Source organism: Equus quagga, chromosome 1 (genome assembly GCF_021613505.1).
Source record: "Equus quagga isolate Etosha38 chromosome 1, UCLA_HA_Equagga_1.0, whole genome shotgun sequence".
NCBI lineage: Eukaryota > Metazoa > Chordata > Mammalia > Perissodactyla > Equidae > Equus > Equus quagga.
In genome coordinates, this window is record NC_060267.1 from 68,208,633 (window position 1) to 68,230,144 (window position 21,512).

The 21,512-nt window shown below is 36.5% G+C and overlaps 1 pseudogene; it reads right to left on the minus strand.

The window, feature by feature from the left end:
* Positions 1-2,258: 2,258 nt before the first annotated feature.
* The window catches only part of LOC124245783 (WD repeat domain phosphoinositide-interacting protein 3-like), a 76,346-nt pseudogene continuing 57,092 nt past the window's right edge, over positions 2,259-21,512 (minus strand).

Below are 21,512 nucleotides of genomic sequence, written 5' to 3' on the forward strand. Positions count from 1 at the left end.
CCTTTTTTTCTTGATGTGAATGTCTAGAAAACAAAGTTTATATTGTTTGAAAAGTATTGCTCTAGCAATCTCTACAAATGCTTCCGTTCCTGTGAAAAATCAGTGTGCGTTACTCAACATATGTGCCCATCAATCTCTACTAGTTTGAGCTGAGGGTTAGTCTGAGAAAATTTCCCAATAGAATAACAAGTGCTAAAATGTCACTTCCTAAAACTGAGACTTTTATTTCACAAAAGGAAATTTAAAGCACAAGTTTGGGTTAAAAACAAAACCAAAACCTAATCAAAATGCAATATATTTTGAAAGTGAAATGCATTAGTAGTGTTTCACAGATTTTTTTTCCCTGAAGTTATAAGGTATTAAAATAAAATTGAGTGCTTTCCTGTTAAAAGTTGGTTGCATGTAAAACACTGACAATTAAAGAAAAGTATAAAGGAGAAAATAAAAATTATTCGTAAAGGCAGGACCTGGAAATAACTATCCTAAATATTTCACACACTCTTTTCCATGCACACACCATATATAATATTATGTATTTATCACTTATTTCTATTCATTTAAATTATGCCGTGAGCATTTTCCTATAACATTGAATGTTCTCAGAAAAGAATATTTTAATAGCTGTATAATATTGCATCATAAGGCTATTTCATAAATTATGCAACTATTAACTTACAATTGGGCATTTAGGTTGCTTCTAATTTTTTTATATTTTAAGAACTCTGCAATGTTCATGTTCATTCTTGTGCGTGAATCATTCTTCCCATCTCCATGTCTCTGGTGACTTCCTAAGGGTAGAATCCTAGAATTGGAATTGTTGGGTCAAAGTGTAAGTTGCATTTTTAAAGCTTTTGCCACTATTGCCAAATTGCTTTTGGGGCAGGTTTTACTAATTTGTGGCTGCACCAGGAGTGCATAGCTTGATAGGCAAAACATGGTATATAATTAATAATTCCTTATTGAACGTGAAGTGGGGATATTTTCATAACACGTATTGGAAAACTATACTCTGTGAGTTGTTTTTCTATGTCTTATTAGAAATTAGATTATACTCTTGATCATGCTGCCAATGGGAGCCCATTAAGGACACTTTGGTTAGGATCAAGACCACAAAGTCTGTAATTACCATATTATGCTTATGCTTCAGTCTCAAGCCCATAACTTGTTGTTACCCAATGTTAAAAAAAATATAATGTGCCTTTCATTCCCAAAATGTCAGTGTGCAGCTCTTCTTATACATATTGAGGAGAGAAAAAGATGGCAAGAAAGGTAAGTAGCAATACAGACTGACTAAAGCATTATGTTCAACACCAACAGAAAGCACTCTGTCTCAGGTATCCCTTTGTTGAAAGAGATGCTGAATATTTTCCTTCATATGCTCTAAATTGAATGCTTAATTTTTAAAGTCTATGCATTACTTTGCTCCCTATACATGACAGAGACATTTAGTTTTAACCCTGAAAAAGCTGACTCTCCTCTTTTAGGAGATCCAGCCACATCCCCTGGGAAGACTGGCTCCTTCTGTCAGTGATACTGCAAAGCTCTGGGCTCACTGGGTGGGTCTGGTGTTTTGCATCAGTTCTAACAACTCCAGCACAGAAACAGGGCATAGCAGCAGGCACATGCGCACACATAATCAAACAATGTTACAGGCATGGAAAAGATAACAACATTGAATTTATAGAAGGGGAAATGTCCACATTGTGTTTTCTAGCATAGTTGTGTCTTTTTTCTTCATGTTTACATTGGGAAGGGATTTTTCTCATTTTCTAAGTCAGGCTGCTGGTATCATTATTCTATTTAAATGTACTGTAAGAACTAACATTTGCACATTTGTTCATTTCTTCACTGTAGACTCGGTAAAAATGATGAAATCTGTTGCCAAAACCAAATCTCAATTTGTTCATCCTTTTCTCAACCCAGTTCCTAGGATTGTATGGAGCCCCTCCAAATTTTAGATGCAAAGGATGCAGTGGAACCGCTAAAGCTAAACTTCACAGTTGAATTAAAAGATAACAACCCAATAGTAAGGCATGATTTGTTCAAAGCCACTGAAGTATCTACTTATGCCTTGGTAATTATTCTTTTCTTTTAATCCTGGAAATGGGAAACCTTCCTTAGGAAAGCAAATGACCACATATGGCTTCGAGTCCAAGGGTCATTGGGGCAGTCCCTCCGATCCTGTTACCCACAAGGTCCTCAGTGTGCCAGCACCAGCCCCAGAGGAGTCTGAGGCAGTCAGTGCTTCAATGGGGTGGTCAGGGTGGGTGTTGATGGCACACACTTGTGAAGAACCGCAGCTTGTCATCGGTCATTTCTAGAAACTGCACATAGACATCCCGGGTGCACTCCTGCTTGAAGTTGAATAGAAATATGTACAATAGCTGCCTTCTGCACAAATTGAAATGACAGCAGTTGACTCTGTTCCAAAAGCACAAGTGCATGGAGAGCCTAAGGGAGCCTGAAATTGGGAAAAATCCATTTGGAACTAAAGTATTTTGGAAGAAAATTGGCTGACACCAAACTAGACTCCTTACTCCTCTTTGGCAGCAAAACTGTGCACTGTGCCATGGTCACTAGATACACAGATGAGGGAAACATCTTGACTGAAGTTAATGCAATAAATATTTACTGCTTGAGATCGTCTTCATAGTTCTTGGATTAAATGCCCTGATGAAGTAGCAAATATTCTTATAAGTGTCCCTTTTTCAGATTGTAATTCTTGTTCCTTACAGGTTGAAAGCAATGCAGCTCAGGACACCCTCCTCTGCGGGAATGTTCACAGGGAGCTTGTTAGTGCTGGCCAAGCCCATAAGCCACATGTGAATCCTGTATGTACTAGGAAGGAATTGCTACTATCATGACAAAAGACACAAAGGCCTTTAGGGTTCTAGCCTGTTTCAAAGACATGCAACTGAGGGGGATTGTGTGTGCATGTAAACACCTCAGTCATAGGGTCCAAAATGACCTCAATTCTATCACACCTCAATTTGACTTCCTTGACTTCTGTAGAAAAATCTGTTCAGTAAGTCTTCTTTCTCAGATCATTCAAGATCATCGTTTTATTGAGAGAGTATTTTGGCTTTTCTCTACCACCAACTAAAGCTAAATAGTTGCAGTGACATGCTGCTCGGGGAGACCTGGAGGTAGGACCAGGCCACCTGGGCGTCCAAAGTGCATGCACACCAGGGAGCCCTCTGAGCGCCAGTGCATCCGCCTGGCAGCACGGGCAGGGCAGGGCTACATGGTTTTTATTACTGTTCTTTTACTTACATATTAGAAAATGTAATGTTATTGATATGTAAATTCTACTGAAAGTAAGATGATTTGGTTCAAGACAATTCCAATGGAATTTTTGAGATTGTGTCAGAATGATCATAATGTTCACCTGAAAGAACAATTATTTGAGACTAACGAAGAAAATATTGAAAAGACATAACAAAGGAGTATTTGCCCTACACAGTAAAAAAAAACAATGCTTTATATAAAGCAGCAATAATTGGTGTGATGTGATGTGAGCTTAGGAAGAGACAGACAATGGAAAGAATAGAAAGTCAAGCAACAGACCTATGTAAATATAAATAATTTAGAGGACAAAAATGGTGTTGCTTGAGATCTGTAGAGAAAGATTTTGAATAACTAGTAAAGGTCACTAATAGAACAAAAAGCTAATCGTTGCACCAAAATAACTTCTAGATTGCTGAGAGGTTTTAATATTTCTTTAAAAACCCACAAAAACCTTACTGGAAAGAACTTCTTAAGCAAATATGTCACTAAATTCAGAAACAATAAAGAGAGGTGACAGATTTGACTGGGAAAAAGAGTACTCAGAATCAAAATTTAATGAAAAAGGGAGAAAAATCTTTTTTTTGTTGTAGTCATAATATACATAAAAGGTTGCTGAAATCCAATAAGAGAGAGAAGAACAAATAGAGGAATGAGACTATCACAAAGAAGACATATAAGTGGTCATAAAGGAAAAAAATCTTTGCATATATATGACAAATATTGAATAGTCATAAAGTATATAAAAATTTTCTATAATTCAATAAGAAAAGGAAGAAGAAAGAAGTACTATATCACAAAGAAGATATATAAATGGTCAAGAAACACATAAAAATTTCAACTCTAGCAGAAAAACAATTGCAAATGAACAAGTTTTCACCTACCAAACTGAACAAAGATTTTAAGGAATAGTAATAACTAGTGTTCTTACGGGCATTTTCTTAGTCTGTTCTGGCTGCTAGAACAAAAATATCTCAAAGTGGGTGGCTTCAACTAGAAACGTTTATTTTTCATAGTTCTAGAGGCTGGGAAGTTCAAGATCAAGTTGCTGGCAGACAATTTCTGGTGAGAACCTGCTAATCTGAGGACCGGGTTTATAGACAGTCATCTTCTTGCTGTGTTCTTTCATTTCAGACAGGGTGGGGGAGCTATCTGGGGTCTCTTTTAAAAGGGCACTCACTAATCTCATTCATGAGGGCTTCACCCTCATGACTAGTCATCTCCCAAAGACCCCACTTCCAATTACCAACACATCAGCAATTAGGGTTCAACATATGAATTTGAGGGGGACACAAACATCCAGTCTTATCACACCAGGTAAAGAACCACAACCAGCTGAGCTTAAGGCAAAGGGAATACAAAATGGGTAGTGAAAGAAGGTAGTTATTTATATCAGCTACAACCACGTGACCAGTTACAGAACTGAGGGCTGTAACTGTCTTAAGGATGCTTCCCTATTCTGTTATGAATATGTTTGTATGTGTGCATCAAATATCTTTGTTTTCCTATCATTCCTCCATCACGCAATATAAGATAAACATATTGACTTTTTATCATAGTGTTCAGGTATTGTTAATTTTTCATCATAATATTTGGGTTAAATGGTATCAGGGAGAAGAGTAAACGTTACCCAAGTTCTTTATGTCCTGTTCCGGGCAAAGGGTTAGTGGGTTTTCGATTGTATGCAGGATAGTTTTATCATGTTTGGTGGAATTATAACCTTGTTATTGGTTTTATTTAGAGATTAAGCATGGTTTAAAGAAATGGATATGAGTGCCAAGTTGAGAAGGGGTAAGTTTGTTATAGTTAAGTATTTTTTGTTTTGTTTTTTGTTTTTATTGAGGTATCATTGATGTAGAACATTATATTAGTTACAGGTGTACAACATAATGATTTGATATTTGTATATATTGCAAAATGGTCACCTCAGTAAGTCTAGTTAACATCCATCCATCATCATGTTTAGTAACAAATTTTTTTTTGTGATAAGAACTTTTAAGATTACTCTCTTAGCAACTTTGAAATATGCGATACAATATTATTAACTATAGTCGTCATTATATCCCCATGACTTATTTATATTATAACTTAAAGTTTGTACCTTTTGCCTTCCTTCACCCATTTTGTGCACCCTCCACCTTGGCAACCAACAGTCTGTTCTCTTTATCGATGAGCTTGGTTTTTGTTTTTTCAGATTCCACATATAAGTGAGAGCATATGCTATTTGTCTTTCTCTGACTTATTTCACTTAGTATAATACCCTCAAGTCCATCCACATTGCCACAAATGGCAAGATTTCATCTTTTTTTATGGCTGGATAGCATCTTTATCCATTCATTCAGTGAAGCAAACTTAGCCATATCTTGACTATTATAAATAATGCTGCAATGAACATGGGGGTGCAGATATCTTTTCGAGTTTATGATTTGGTTTTCTTCGGATAAATAACCAGAAGTGAAATTGCTCGATCTTATGGTGTTCTACTTTTAATTTTTTGAAGAATCTCCATACTGTTTTCCACAAGGGCTATATCAATTTACGTTCCCACCTACAGTACACAAAGATTCCCTTTTCTCTACATCCTCCACTTGTTATTTCTTGTCTTTTTGATAATAGCCATTTTAACAGGTGTGAGGTGCTATCTCATTGTGGTTTTGATTTGCATATTCCTGATGATTAGGGATGTTGACCCTCTTTTCACATACCTGTTGCCCTTCTGTATGTCTTCTTTGGAAAATTGTCTATTCAAATCCTGTGCCTTTTTCTTTTTGTTTTTTTGGTGAAGAAGATTAGCCCTGAGCTAACATCTGTGCCAATCTTCCTCTATTTTGTATGTGGGTTGCCACCTCAGCATGGCTGAAGAGTGGTGTAGGTCTGTGGGCAGAACCTGCGAACCCAGCTTGCCAAAGAAAAGCACTCTGAACTTAACTACTATGCCACGGGGTGGGCCCCACCTGTGGCCATTTTTTTAATCAGATTGATTTTTTGCTATTGAGTTGTATGAGTTCTTTATCTGTTTGGATATCAACCCCTTATCAGATACATGATTTGTAAATATTTTCTCCCAATCAAGTAGGTTGCCTTTTCATTTATTGATGGTTTCCTTTGCAGTGCAGAAGCTTTCTAGTTTGGTGTAATTCCACTTGTTTATTTTTGCTTTTGTTGCCTCTGCTTTTGTTGTCAAATCCAAAAAATCATTGCCACGGCAGATGTCAAGAAGCTTACAGCTTATGTTTTCTTCTGGTTTTATGGTTTTAGGTTTTACATTGAAGTCTTTAAAAAATTTTGAGTTAACTTTTGTGTATCATATAAGACAGTGGTCCAATTTCATTCTTTTGCATGGGGTTGTCCAGTTTTCCCAACACCATTTATTGAAGAGGCTGTCCTTTCCTCATTGCATACTCTTGGTTCCTTTGTTGTAAATTAATTGACCATATATTCATGGTTTATTTCTGGGCTCTCTATACTTTTCCATACTGTTTTGATTCCTGTAGCTTTGTAACATAATTTGAAATCAGAGAGCATGATTCCTCCAGTTTTGTTCTTCTTTCTCAAGATTGCTTTGGTTATTCAGATCTTTTGTAGTTCCACGCCAATTGTAGGACTGTTCTATTTCTGTGAAAAATGCCTTTGGAATTTTGATAGAGATTGCATTGAACTTGTAGATTGCTTTGGGTAGTATAGACATTTTAACAATATTAATTCTTCCAGTCTATGAGTATGGAAGATCTTTTTATTTATTTGTGTCTTCTTAAATTTCTTTCACCAATGTCTTATAGTTTTTGGTGTACAGGTCTTTCATCTCCTTGGTTAAATTTATTCCCAGGTATTTTATTCTTTTTTGATGCAATTGTTAATGGGATTGTTTTCTTAATTTCTCTTTTTGCTAGTTCATTATTAGTGTATAGAAATGCAACAGATTTCTATATATTGATTTTGTATCCTGCAACTTTACTGAATTCACTTATTCTAATATTTTTTTGGTGGAGTCTTTAGGGTTTTTTATATTTAATATCATGTCATCTGCAAATAGAGACAATTTTATTTCTTCCTTTCCAATTTGGATACGTTTTGTTTCTTTTTTCTTTTCTTTTCTTTTTTTTTTTTTTGCCTAATTTTTCTGGCTAGACTTTCCAATACTATGTTGAATAAAAGTGGTGAGAGTGGGTGTGATAGTTAAGTTTCATGTCAACTTGACTGGATCAGGGGATGCCCTGAGTGAACATTATTTCTGCATGTGCCTGTGAGGGTGTTTCTGGATGAGATTAGCATTTGATTTGTGGATTCCGTAAAGTACATTGCCCTCCCCCAATAAGGGGGGGGCATCATCTAATCCAGTGAGAGCCTGAATAGAACAAAAAGGCGGAAGAAGGAGCAATTTTCCCCTTTTTCTGCCTCATTGTTTGTGCTGGGATTTTTCCTCCCTTCTCCTTCCCAGAGCCTGGGATTTACCTCACCTCCCCTGGTTCTCAGGACTTCGATTCAGATTAAATTACACCACTAGCTTTCCTGGGCCTCTAGTTTACAGATGGCAGATTGTGGAACTTCTCAGTCTCCATAATTGTATGAGCCAATTCCTTACAATAAGTCTCCTTTCATATTCTATTGGTTCTGTTTCTCTGGAGAAGCCAAACTAATACAGACACCATAAATAGTTATTCTCTTGCACTGCTAGTAAATTGCTACAGTCTTTCTGGAAGGGAATTTGGAAGTGTGCTTCGAAAGCTTTCAAAATAACCGTGCTTTTTGAGATAACAATTCTACGTCTAGTAAGTTCTCTATTAGAAGTATCCATGAGTGAATTTACAGATTTCTCCACACACATGGACTTTTCAGTATAGTTTAGAAAACTAAAAAACTGGACAGAACTTAAATATCTAATCACTGGAGATTTGTCTAGGGAATTATCCACCCTTCAAAGCTATACTTTGAGGGCTATTTTTTGACAGAGAAGGGTATGCTTGTATTAGTCTTATGTAACATGAAGTTATAAAATAGAATATACTTATGATGCCATTTTTATACATAATTTTCTGACACTTACAAGTCTGCATTCCTACAGAGAATGGAGTTCTGTTTAAAGTCAAGGGTGTGGAAGAGGAGAGAACGATGGTGGGATTCATCTCAGAAAAGAAAGCTGAGTCTATAAAGGCCACTGGTTCTAATAACTGTCTCCAAAGGAGTGAAGGAAAAAAGGTCAGGAACTATATTTTAAAAGCTACTTTAAAACCTCAGACCGTCTGTGATTTACCCTTTTCAAAAACTGCCTTGCTATTTCCTGTGGTAATCATTCCTTTATTTAACAAATAGTTTTTGAGCACCTCTTATGTCCCAGACACTATTTTAGGTACTAGGGCAGGAGCAGTAAGGAAAACAGAAAAAGTCATTGCTCTCATATTAGCACATTCAAATTCACAGTAATAGATATAAAACAATTGATATATAATGTGTGAGGGGGTAATAAGTGCTATGAAAAAAAAACAAAGCAGAGTGAAGAAATAGAGAACACAGACTCTTTGATTAGTTGGCATTTGAATAAAGACCCAGAGGAAGCGAGGGAGGGTGTTTGGTGGCTTGGGACCAGCAAGGAGATCCAAGAACCTGGAATGGAGTAAGGTAAAAGAAGAACGTAAGAGATAAAATAAAAGAGGTAATTTGGGGCCATATAACATAATGAGATTAAGGTTAACAAGGAAATTCTTAAATTATGAAAACTTATGTCCAAGTTCTACAAGAAAGCAAGGAGCTGGACGAATTCTATATGACTTTTCAGCTGGTCTAAGGGGAAGGGAAGCCCCAAGGGCAATGACTAGCAACAGTTGAACAAAACAAGGTGAATGTTTGGGGTATGAAAGGTATATGGAGGCAGCTTGGAGCTAAGAAGATGGGGCTGGGGTTTCCTTGAAACCCAAAATGGTTGAGAAATAATTTGCATGATACATCTATTTTTAAATGAAAGTTTAGTTTTGAAAATGTGTTAGAAAATGTCAATGGATGTTCTCACTGGGTAACCAAGCATGAAAAAATGAATATCCTCCAGTTCACTTCTTTAGTTAGTTTCCTTGCTCTTCTTTCAAAGAATATGTATATAGAGGCTTGCAATGGCTTGCTATAGAGAAAATGAGTAATTTGAATTTTTCTCCTGGACTCAGAAATGATCCAGATTATTTGGCAGCTTGACTTGTTCCAGTTTGCACTGCATTTGCATTTTAATACAATGTCAATGGATACAACTATCTTCTTTGAACATTTTATTCCTTTCCTTTACAGAGTAGTTATTCTGATCAGGGGATAAAATAACAACTTAAAATAAATTCTCTGATGGAAATCAGACCAACCAATTGAAATAAATTTAAAAAGAAACCCTACCTCAGGATGTATGTGTAACAAAGTGAAATGATATACTCCTGCTGTTTCAGGAAAGATGAATTACTATGAATGCTGCCTAAATAAGAGAGGAACCTTCAAAGTATTGGTGTCTGAAAAAACACAGAGCTTAACCAAGGGAGGAAATACTCAAATTATATAGATGGACTATGTCCTTTTAACCGTCAATGCCTTAAGAAGATTATACGTTTATTTGTCAATTCATAAAATATTATTGTATAAATATTCTGTTCCAGGGACTGTGGTAGGCACAGGTTAACTCAGTTCAGTAGGGAAGGATGGCTAGTGAACTATATTATAAACATGATGAAAGAAGTAAGCACACTGGGGTGGGGCGAATTACTGTAGAAACATGGAAAAGACTGGAGAATTGAAAAGCTTCTTGAAAGAGATATTGCTGGGAAATCCTGAAAATTGGGATTTGAAGGATGGTACAGTAGGAAGATGCTTGGAAAGGGGTCAGGGGATCTATCTTCTGGTATACACTCTGCCATTAACTAAAACTTGTGACTTGAAAGGTGATGGGAATCATGCATAAAGGGAGGAGATAGGAAAAGCAAGGATGCCATGAAAGCAGGGAATGCTTGACACAAGCTGAGTGGAAAAGACTGAGGACCTTGAGGCGTGTAGCTGCCGCCCTTGACTAGCTCTGTCTGGGTTGCCGCTTATCCTAGGTTTCTTGGACTCAAGTGAGGCAGTGCTAGCAACTTCAGTATCTTTCCTGCACATCCTTTATTGTCAGTGGACTTTTTCAACTCCTCTCCAACAATTTCTGAAAACAAATGTGATCTAATCCACTGATTTTCAATGGGTGGTCCCAGAATCTCCTGCAACACAACCACTCAGGGGCCTTACTGAAAATGCAGGCCCATGGATACTGAATCAGAATATCTGGGGCTGAAGTCAGGAGATCTGTATTTTAACACCCTTATTAGGTAAGTTGTTTACATCAGCTCATTCTGGTCCACCCATTCCATCTTCCCTGCCATCCGAAGAAATTGGTGCCACACTTACACCTCCAAACAGGGACATTGTGGGGACTGAAAACTAAGGCTCTCAATTCCCCATTGTGTGGGTTTTCCACTCCATTGTGTAATTTCCATTTCTGATCCAGCAATTTAAACTTATTTAGTGTTTCCAGAAATAGTGTGGAGAAATTCTTAAGTTGGTAAGAAGCCAAGTAGGAACTGAAGTTATGCATACTTTAATACCTTGATTTTATCTGTGAGAAAAAATATTCAAGGAAAAATACTGAAAGAACCACAACCAAATGTTAGCCATTTTTGTTTTCATAGGGTAAGATTGCTGATTTTATTTATCTTTCTCTTTTCTCATAGTTTGCATCCTTTAAAATAAGCACATATTTTATAATTAAAAATAACACAATAACTTCATTTAACCTGGAATAAAATTGAAGTTGAAATGCCTAAAGCTGTAAGTGACCCTCAGAGAGCTTTTGAAGCCATTGGTAAATTGTGTTTTCATGTAGATGCAACAGTCTTTGTTGGCTCTGGCCTCCCAGATGGTGTGGATGTGCTCAGTGATCTCTGACCTCCTTTGATTTATGAAAATGTCCTTTGATCATCAACTTTTGCTCTACTTTTCCCAAAAAATTGAGTCATCAGAAACTCTGGCTCAGGGACACACAGTTTGGAAGATTTCAATTTGAGAGATGAATAAAAATCACAGGGAGTACATCTGCTCACTCTTCTTTGTGAGAAATTTTAAAGGCAGGCTTTAAATTCTTGATCCAGGATTTAAAAGTTGATGAGGATAAAAAAGAAATTCAGATATTCTTCCCATGTAGAGATAAAGCTAAAATTTTAAAAGATTTTGATTTTCTTTTGGTGATTGTTTTGGTTACTAACCAAGTGATTATCTGTTATTTTTTAAAAAATTTTATGTCATCTACTTCTATTATATGCAATTTAGGAAAAAATATTAATTATCCATAGTCCCACTATATATTAATATTATAGTGTATTTTCTAGTCTGTGCATAAGATTGTGATTAATTACATATAATTTGGATTCTTAAAATATTTTATAATATTCCAGCATACAAATATTTCGTTACTAAATAGGGTTAGAAACATCATTGAACCAAAAGATTCCTGATGCTAAAAGCATCACGGCACTAATTTGTTTTATTTAGATTATGAATCTGCTTCAATCACCTAAAATGTGCTTTTCATCTCATAACACATTTAAATATTTAAGAGCATCTGCATTCTATTTCTATTCTCCTGTTATACACTTAGTCACATCTAGGGAAAGCATTGATAAGGGGCAGTGTAAGTTTAAGTGTTTTTTCACCTTTCTTTCCTTACTTTCAATCCTCATAAAGATATCCATCTAATGGATGGAGATACATATAAGAGAGTTTATAACTAAACAATCAACAATATCAACTTCTTAAAAAGAAAACTTAAGCTATAACAGATGAGTTTGACCAAATTTTTGTGAAAGTACTAATTCAAGGACTCTTCCCGCTCCCCTCTTCCACCTTAGAAGCTGTAGCCCCTTCAGGTCCTGTATAATGTAGAGAAAATAGACAGCCATCGAGCTTGAAGAATCTTAGGAAACTTTTATTGACCTGAGCATTGAAATAATTCCAGATAGATCTGGACTTTCTGAACATCTGGGTACTGATATATCCTGGAGACTTCCTTATTATTCCTCAGTAAATCAGATGGTATCCAAAGCTGGATAAATCCTACATTTGGAGGAAGAGGAAGGCAAAATATTCTGAGGTAACTGATGTAGCAGGTAACTACTGATAATACATAAGAAAACTCTGGATAATAGAAGGCTCTTATATTGCCTAATCTAGGAGACCGGATATAATAGTCCGAGGAAATTTGGATCCAGTTTCTCTGCTCTTTCTCTAGGGAGATTATTATAGTTCCCTAATTTCAGTTAAAACCCTGCAAAAACTCCCTGAGTAGTTTTTATATTAGAATTTCCCTTTTCTTTTCCTATAGTGACACAAGCTCTTTACATTTAAACTTAAATTGTCCCACATCAATCACCAAGTGGTTCATTCTGTGCTTTAGAAAAGATATAGCTGATTCACAAAACAAGAAAAGTACAAAGTGGCTCTCTTCCTAACTCTAAATTCAGTTACATCATGTTGATATCTTGAAATCAGCCACAGCGAGAGTACTTTAAACCACGGGAATCAACAAATCCTTTAAATCAGAACTATCACATCCAGCCCCAGCTGGCTTCTCTGACCAGACCACCACTGTTTGCAGAGCTCCGTGTATGGCTCAAGTGTGGGCACTGTCTGATAATCATGCACTTGGTGGCCTTGATCTTAACATAGATATCCTTAATTAGCTCTCACTGGCACTATGATATAGAGTCTAGATACAACAGCATAAACAGCTTGCAAAGAAAAATGAAAGCCAAATTGCCCACATAGGAGCATTCCAAGGTGACCCAAAGCATAAATCAAAGAAAACCCTCCTCCTCCCTTAATTCAAAGGACAAAGAAAAAGACAAAGATGAAGAATGAAGAGAAGGAAGAGGTGAAAGAGAAAAGAAGGAAAAGAAAATAAAAATAAGAAGGATGAAAAAAGGGCTTGTCAAAAATACTGCTTTTTCCACAATGGCCAAAGTGCATGGTCATTATTCATCCTTTGTTTCAGAGGCACTTTTACTGTGGATTTTATTTCCCTTTCCTTTTTTATATACCGGTATTAGAGTACCCTACAACATACTCTATTGTTAGTGCAGGAATATTCTGAACTATGCTTTACTTCTACACCTCAAAATCCAAGACCATCCACTCTTTTGAGGACCCTAAATTTCATTAACGAGTCGTAATAAAATGTTCTATTTCCAAGAATCAATGATACAAATAGGAGATTCTCAGATGTAAAAGAACCAGTCACAGGCAAAACAAGATTAGAGAAGAGTCTGAACTTGAATCTTTGCTTTTGGAGAGACCTAAGGGTCTAGATCAGACTCATTATGAAGTTGCCTTTCAGAAAACTAAATTTCTTATTAAATTGCTAATTTGACTCTAATTTCTCAAAGACCTTTAGTATAGTTTATCTCAGTTTGGCACTAGTCAAATACTCACATCATTTTAAATATACTCTATTCAGACCTTCTGAATATCAGATACATAGCCGAATGAGATAACAAAATTTCTCATTCGGGCAGTTCAGATTGGATGGTTTCATAAATTACATGAATGCTGTCGCACATACTCTGCAGTCTCAAGATACAGGACAATTTCTGTAAGTGCACGTATATTTTTAAGTATTGTTGGTGTCCCCATGAATCACAACAAAAAGGTGAACGTGAAACATATAATTTGTAGCTTGCACCACATTTCAGGTGCATTTCAGCTGACATTATATTCAGACAAGCAACAGTAAGTAATTCTCAGTTTCTGTCACATCACAGAAATTTTTCTTAAAAAAAGCAGAAGCAGAAAACATAAAAAATAAGTCCCCAGTTGGGCAGGGATTTTGTTCTATTTTATTCACTAAAATATCCCTGCTGTTTAGGACAGTATTTGGGAAAGTAAGGACTAAATAAATATTTGTTGACTGGATGATTAAACGAACAAATAGAAATTTCAGATTAGTAACTTTACTATTTTTCTGTAGGTTTCATTGCAGTTTGACTGAACTCACCATAGTTGTATTTTCCTTTTTATTTTCCATGGTAACTGTACATTTCTGCCCCAGAGAAGTAAAGGAACGCTATAGTCACAATTCTTGGTTTACAATTCTACAAATTAACTGCACTTTCATAAGAACTTCTCAACTATATTAAGTTCGCCATGTTGGAAAACCCCTTAGCTAAGGAAAAAATCCAACAAAAACTACAAGAAAAGGCCAATTTATGTTTACAATCTTGCACATTAAAATTTTTAGTTATGTTATTTATTTCCATCATTTTTTTTCTGTTCACGAAAGCACAACCAATCAAAACAAACAAACAAATGAACAACAGCAAAAAACTGATTTTCAGTTTCAAAAGGAACAGCCCATACCCTTTTGCTAACTAAGCACCTAAACTCATTCCCTCCGCTTTTTCAGCAATCTAGAGCAGCTGTGAATTCCCCTGGACACAAAGGGGCACTCATTTATTAAGGTAGTTCCTGAAAAGATGAAGAAATACCATATCTGTTTCTGGAAGTCTATGAGGAGTTGTTTTATGGTTGAAGTTAGTTAATGAATACTTTAGGAATATGCATATTTGAGAAGGAGAATCAACTTAATTCCAGTTGTCAATCAAAGTCTTAATTGTACAGTTAATTAATGCTAATTAGTTGATGAAGTATTTATAGTTAACTGTGTACACTTTCCACTATATGCTACTACACGTGGAAATAATTTCTCTTAACATAGGTCTGCCTATAGATGCCTATAAATGAAAGTCTATAAAAAATTATCCCTAGTGTTAATTTTCAGAAAGATAAAAATGCATGAATTTAGACCTTTTATTTTGAAAATTAAATTCTAAACTTCTTTTTCCAAATCAAGAAGGTAAGACTTCTTCTCACTTGAAAATAAGGAAGAAAGAATAAGTTTACTTGGTGATTTAAAAAATGCATGAGCTTCCAAACCTATGGTATAAAAATTTATAGTTTTAGGTAACAAATTCTCTTAAAATCCCTTACATGAATTATTTAGGTCACTGTTTCCCTAATTTGGCTGTGTTGTATCAGAATCTCCTGGGAAGCCTTTAAGAATATAGATCTCAAGATGTCTGTCTAGATCTGTGGAGTCAGAACCTTTGTGGGTGGAGCTCAAGAATCCATATTTTCAAAACGAATATTTTCTCCAGGTGATTCTGACATGTAATCAAGTTTGGGAATAAAATATTTTCGACAGTTAAGTATTTCCTACCATCATTTGCTATCCCCACTCTCATTCTTCCACGTATTCCAAGAAGCAAATCTACATAAAAATTAAGTCAATTATTGAATTTAGAGAGGGTGAATTGGTCTGACATCATACAGTCCACATAGAATATACAAAATCCATTCTGGAGAGCCCTGTGGGCAATCCAGAGACAGGATCGTTCATCATCCACAGCTATTGAAACCATGGTACCAGTGCCAAACTGTGTGGTTTCTGATCACAACATACATTATTGAGAAAACAAACAATAAAGATTGTAAAGATGAGCCCAAATCACAAGTTTTCATGCTCTCCATAACCAGCTTTTATTTGTGATTTGTTGCTTCTCACACATCAGCAACTCTTTTTAGAGTCCTCTACTGTAAAAAAAATTAGGAATTTACAAGTGATAAGTCAGTCCCTTGAACCACAATGGGATCCTAGCTGGAAAATATAAAGAGAACCCAGAAGGTCATTTTGGTAGCCTGACTTCTCTCCAGAAATTAGAGTCTGAGGTAAGGGCTTGGGTGCAGGTAATTTAGGGGGTAAGTAATCTCAGGGAACAGGAGTCAGGGATCAGGAAGTGAAATATGAAAGGAAGGAAAGCCAGTACAAGGGTTGTTCTTGAGTTGGTCACTGCTGTGGGCACTGGGGCTGGATTATGCTGAGATCTTCTGAGGAGCAATGTAAAATGTGCCTCAAGATCTCTCGCTGAAAAGAAAGAAGAGGAAGGCATTCATGCACCAGCTCCCATCTCCCATTAGTCAAGGATTACCCCCTCAGATTTTTATTCTTTGGCACTCCAGTTTGGGCATGTGAGCGCCATGTGGTTCCTTCAAGCATCCCACACTACAGTGTCAGAGGAGACTTGGAGCACAAGACAGAAGGTATGCAGACAGGTGAGGTGCTCTCAGATTGCATATTTGTGTGAAGCTGTTGTTACAGTGATGGCTGGATTAAAAGGTGGGCCAAGAAGCCCAGAGACAAGGCACAAAAGTTGTCCAATACAGTCATGCCTCTATCAGGAGCCTGTTGTTCTTCAGTGAACCTGCAATATAGAGATGTGAGGTCCCAAGGCTGAGAACTGTTATTTATGTATTGAAATATTTCCAGAGTTCTCTGAATTAACAAAAATAATGAAGTTATGCTCCTTACATACTGTCACTTTAGAAGTTTCACTGCTATGTCAGTTCTTTGGCTCCATATGCTGTCAATTTCTTATCTCCATCTAAGTTTTCTCCTTTCTGTTCCCACTGAGCATTGCTTTGTATTTTCACCTGTGACCAATGAGAAGCTAATTAATCCCCATCCTCTTTACATTTAGCAAATGAACAAGATATAGAAATTATAGTGGAGGTACCAGTCACCTCCATGATGATTTTGGGTAGAAGTCTCCTCTATGACTAGTATCACCTCACTATCAAATGCCACTAGAGACAGTAAGAAAACTGCCTAGTGCCCTTACACCAGGCTCCTTGGGATCCTAGAGAATATAAGTAAAGTGACGGGGTGCTTACAGTATTCTGAAGACTCATGGTCAGTGACACTTGTGGAACAATCTGCCACAACACATTTACCTGACTTCTTATTATATGAAATGTTTCTGGAAGATAAACCTTGTTCCTCTTCATCCCTGTGCCCAAACATTTCTGAGAGATGATCCTACCTTGCCTGACATACAGTCATCACCACTATGCACTTTGAAAGTCAAGTTCCTGTCCCACTTGCAAGAACCACTTTCCCTTTGAATTAACCTTCATTTCTAATTCCACTGTTTGGGCATTGTCTCTGATTGAAGACCACTTTTCTGTGGTCATTGACTCTGTCTGCGTTTGACCTGTGATCCTGTTAGCTCTGTCTAATCCTTTTACTCTTAGCTTGGTTGCCTCTTTATTCCCAACAAGGCACGAGCCAGCATCTGGAAACATATAGTTGGATCCTTTGCTAGGAGAATTGCTATTTCAGGAAATTGTGCCTTTGTGTATTCTTGGTGTGCAAAGGGCTTCAGTATTTCATATAAACAGAATGATTAGATTCACTTGTGCTTTTGAAGTCTTACATATTACTGTGCAGGAACTCATCAAATTGAGTGTGATCTAAAATAATACAGAAGCAGAAATGAATTATTCATTCTATCACCCTTCTTTCTGCAGTTCATATGGATACCCCATCGTTAATCCCACTCTTTAATCATATTAATTATGACTCTACTTCTGTGGCAATGAGAATAAAATGATAGTAAGACAGGCTTGAAAAAAGGGAGGAAAATTTTAGCTCATATAACTGAACACTTAAGGGAGTATTTGACTTCAGTTATGGTTTTATCCAATGTTCAATAAGAAGCAAATAGACTTTTTTATCTCCAGTTCTTGGCTTCACTGCTACAATGTTAGGTTCATTTTCTCCAAATCCCCACTCCCACACAGCAGTTGTAAGATAGCTGCAGCAGCTCTCGTCCCTACATGCTTTTGTGCAGTGGAGGAAAGGGTGAGAGTATTTCTGAGGATTCACAGTGAAGTTTTTATTGAACCTCATTGAGTCTTATTCACTTATGCATTTACATTGTACTGTTATGGATTGAATTGTGCCCCCTTCAAATTCAGATGTTGAAGTCCTAACCTTCCCAGTACCGGTGAATGGGACCTTAGTTGGCAATAGGGTCATTGCAGATGTAGTTCGTTAAGATGAGGTCATATGGGAGTAGGGTAGGTCTCTAAGCCAATATGACTGGTGTCCTTATAAAAAAGGAGAATTTGGAGACAGACAGGCACACAGGGAGAATGCCATGTGAAAATGAAGGCAGAAATTGGGGTAATACAGCAGAATCCAAGAAATACCAACAATTGCCAGCAAACCACCAGCAACGATTGTCAGAATGAAGCTAGGAGAGATGAATGGAACAGATTCTCCTTCACAGTTTCCAGAAAGAACTAACCCTGCTGACACTTTGATCTTGGAATTGTAAGACTGTATGAGAATAACTTTCTGTTGTTTAAGCCACCCTGTTTGTGGGACTTTGCTGTAGGAGTACCAGGAAACTAATACATGGACCAGTCACCATGGTTAAGTGAAACAATTCTCTGGCCAGGCTTGAGTGATGTGCAGACCCACGATACCGGGAATGGAATGACAGCACTGAAACATTGAGGCAAGGGGTGATTATTAGAGCTAAGTTAGAGTTGGGGGATGAATGGAAGGTGTGTAGAATAAACTTCAGCTGTAACCTATAGAGTTCCCTATCTTCTCTCAGTTTTAGAGGGATCAAAGTTCACCTCTCCATTTATCCATTAGATAAATCTTTGTCCTATTTCAGTCTTTCAGCTACACCTGATATTTTTCTCTTCTGCACAAGGCCAAGTGTTTCACAGGCCCCTAGAAACATTCGAAACGTCCATGGTTTCCTTCCGAGATTGAAGGTGTTAATGAAAGCAATGATAATGTAATCCCTGGTAAATAATTACGACGGTGTCTCATTAATCAGAGTGTTTGATCAAAATGTTCTATATTTTGTCCATAGTGTATGAGAGATTTTGCTATACTAATACACCAAAGTAGCAGGATGAACACGTAGAAATTCTACAAAAAGCTAATCTTTGGAATGGTATGTTAAAAAAAAAAGGAAAGCAGTTTCCAGGTTGAGACAAATTCTGTGCAGTAGCAATATGTGGGCAATATGGAATTCTGCTTTAGAAGAGAGTTGAAGTCATTGCTGGTTATATTAATGTATATGTTGAGATAATAAAGGTTGAGCCGTTGGTATATATATTCATGAAATGGGCTATTAACATTCTGTTTGTTTTATATTTAACTCTGTAGGGTCTACTAATTTACAATTAAATTTAAAAAGCCACTAGGACTAATGAGCTAATAATTGCAAAGAACCCTGAGCATGGATAAAAGGCACCAAGGGAGGACAAACTTCTATTTGTGAAAATCGACACATGTGAGACTTTAATTATATCCCTTGCTAGAACTGACTTGTAATCAGTTATGGGGACTAGCTCATTAATGATCTACTATGGGATTCCTAAGCAACATATTGAAAGCCATTTCACTTATCAAATTCGAATATACTTAAGAGCAGGCACTTTCTGGTAATTCTGTCTTGATCCAGCAAGTTCCCTTTTTTTCACTGAAATTCAAAGGATTCTCATTAGTTCTATAGTACAGCACACCTCTGCACTGGCAGAATTTTCATTTCGGTTTTTTAAACTGGGCAGTGCATATATGTTTGAGGGTTGTTATTTCTAGGATGGGGGAAAGGGAATAAATACAAGAATTTCTTCAGGTCTCTGTGTGGAGAAAGTTATAGGACTAGGCTCAGTGAAATGGCTACTGAGATATTTAGTTTTCAGTGCTGGAACCCTGACACATTGAAGGAAGTGCCAAAGTTTCTCCAAGCATGGTATTTGTCAATCAAATGTTCTGGAAAATGTATGAAGAAGTTATATACATATATATATATATACACACACACATATGTGTGTGTATACGTAACCTCTGATTTGAAAATTTTTAACTTACTGAAAAATGGAAAGAATAGCACAATGAACAACACCCTTGCATCCTTCACTTTGATTCTAGCATGTATATTTTGATCCAGTTTTGTAAAACTTTGAACCTAGTATTTATTAATTTTTTAAATATTTATATTGGAAAATGTTAATTAGTAATCTTTAAGTGGTGGGAATTTATGAAGCTAAATTATTCTCAATTTGCTCATCTAAATATTCTAATAGAATGATTATGTATTACTTCTATAAACAAAAAAAGGTAGAGTAAAACATCCTGGAAAACCATTCTCACTAGGTTATTTGGAAATAATTCCACTAGGGAGCTATCAAACGTTTCACAAATTTTCGTGTTATAGATTTGAACCTATGTGTAGAGTCAAGATCTGTGATCAGTTGTGAGTTACAGGTACCTGAAAAATAGCAAAAATTAATGATTTTCTTTTTCCCATGCACCAGGGAGTTTGCAGGTAGGAGTTCCAGGCCTGGTATCTTGGAACAACAAAGTCATAAAATAGTCAGGCTGCTCCCATCTTTTTCTGTGTCATCCTTATCATGTAGTCAAAGTGACACAGTCATAAGAAGGGTACTCAAATTCCAGCATCAAGTCCTCATTCTAGTGAGGAGGAAGGAAGCCAGCATCTATCTGTAAAATTTACTCATTTAAAGGAGTCTTTTTTTCTTTTTTTAATCTTAACCCAACAACCTCTGGTTATAGTTCAGTGTTTGGAACTAAGTGGCCATGTCTATCAGTAAGCAAAGCTGGAGAATGCAGTCTTTTGCTGGGCACAAGGCCTCTTCCAACAAAACTAAGTGTGAAATATATCATTTTATGTACCACTATAAAGGAAAGAAATAAAGAACCTGCCGATGAAACTATATTATAATTTTCTTTCTACTTAGAATTTTATTTGATTATCATTGATGGAATATTTATAGATATTTTTTACACTTAAAACATTACCGTATATCATGCTGTTCTGTGCTCAGGATATTGTGCATACATATGCTTTTTGTCAATGGTAAATTGTATCAATCTTTCCTAAGATATTGTAAAAAGCAATCAAATCCAACATGAATGGTACCAACTACACATGGAATTCAGTTGATGTGACAACAATGCGAACAGCACCGACCAAATTCCTGAAAACTCAGGCGATGACAGCTATGTCATGATGCATCTTGGCCAACAGTGAGGCAAGACACCAACAATGGCAAGAGCATGGAACAAAAACAAGTTTGTCATGGAACCCATCAGTTTGGCACCTAAGAATTAACTAGACTGCTTTTGAACAGTTGGTGGTGTCTGCAACTTGACTACTTGAATCTGTGTAGCCGAAACTTTAAATTTAATTCAGATTCTTTTAAAAAATGAGGTGAGGTGATAGTATTCTCTTCTAAGTAACTATTTAAGAATTAAATGTAACTACTTTCAAAAAGTAAAAAATCCAGATGACTGGATA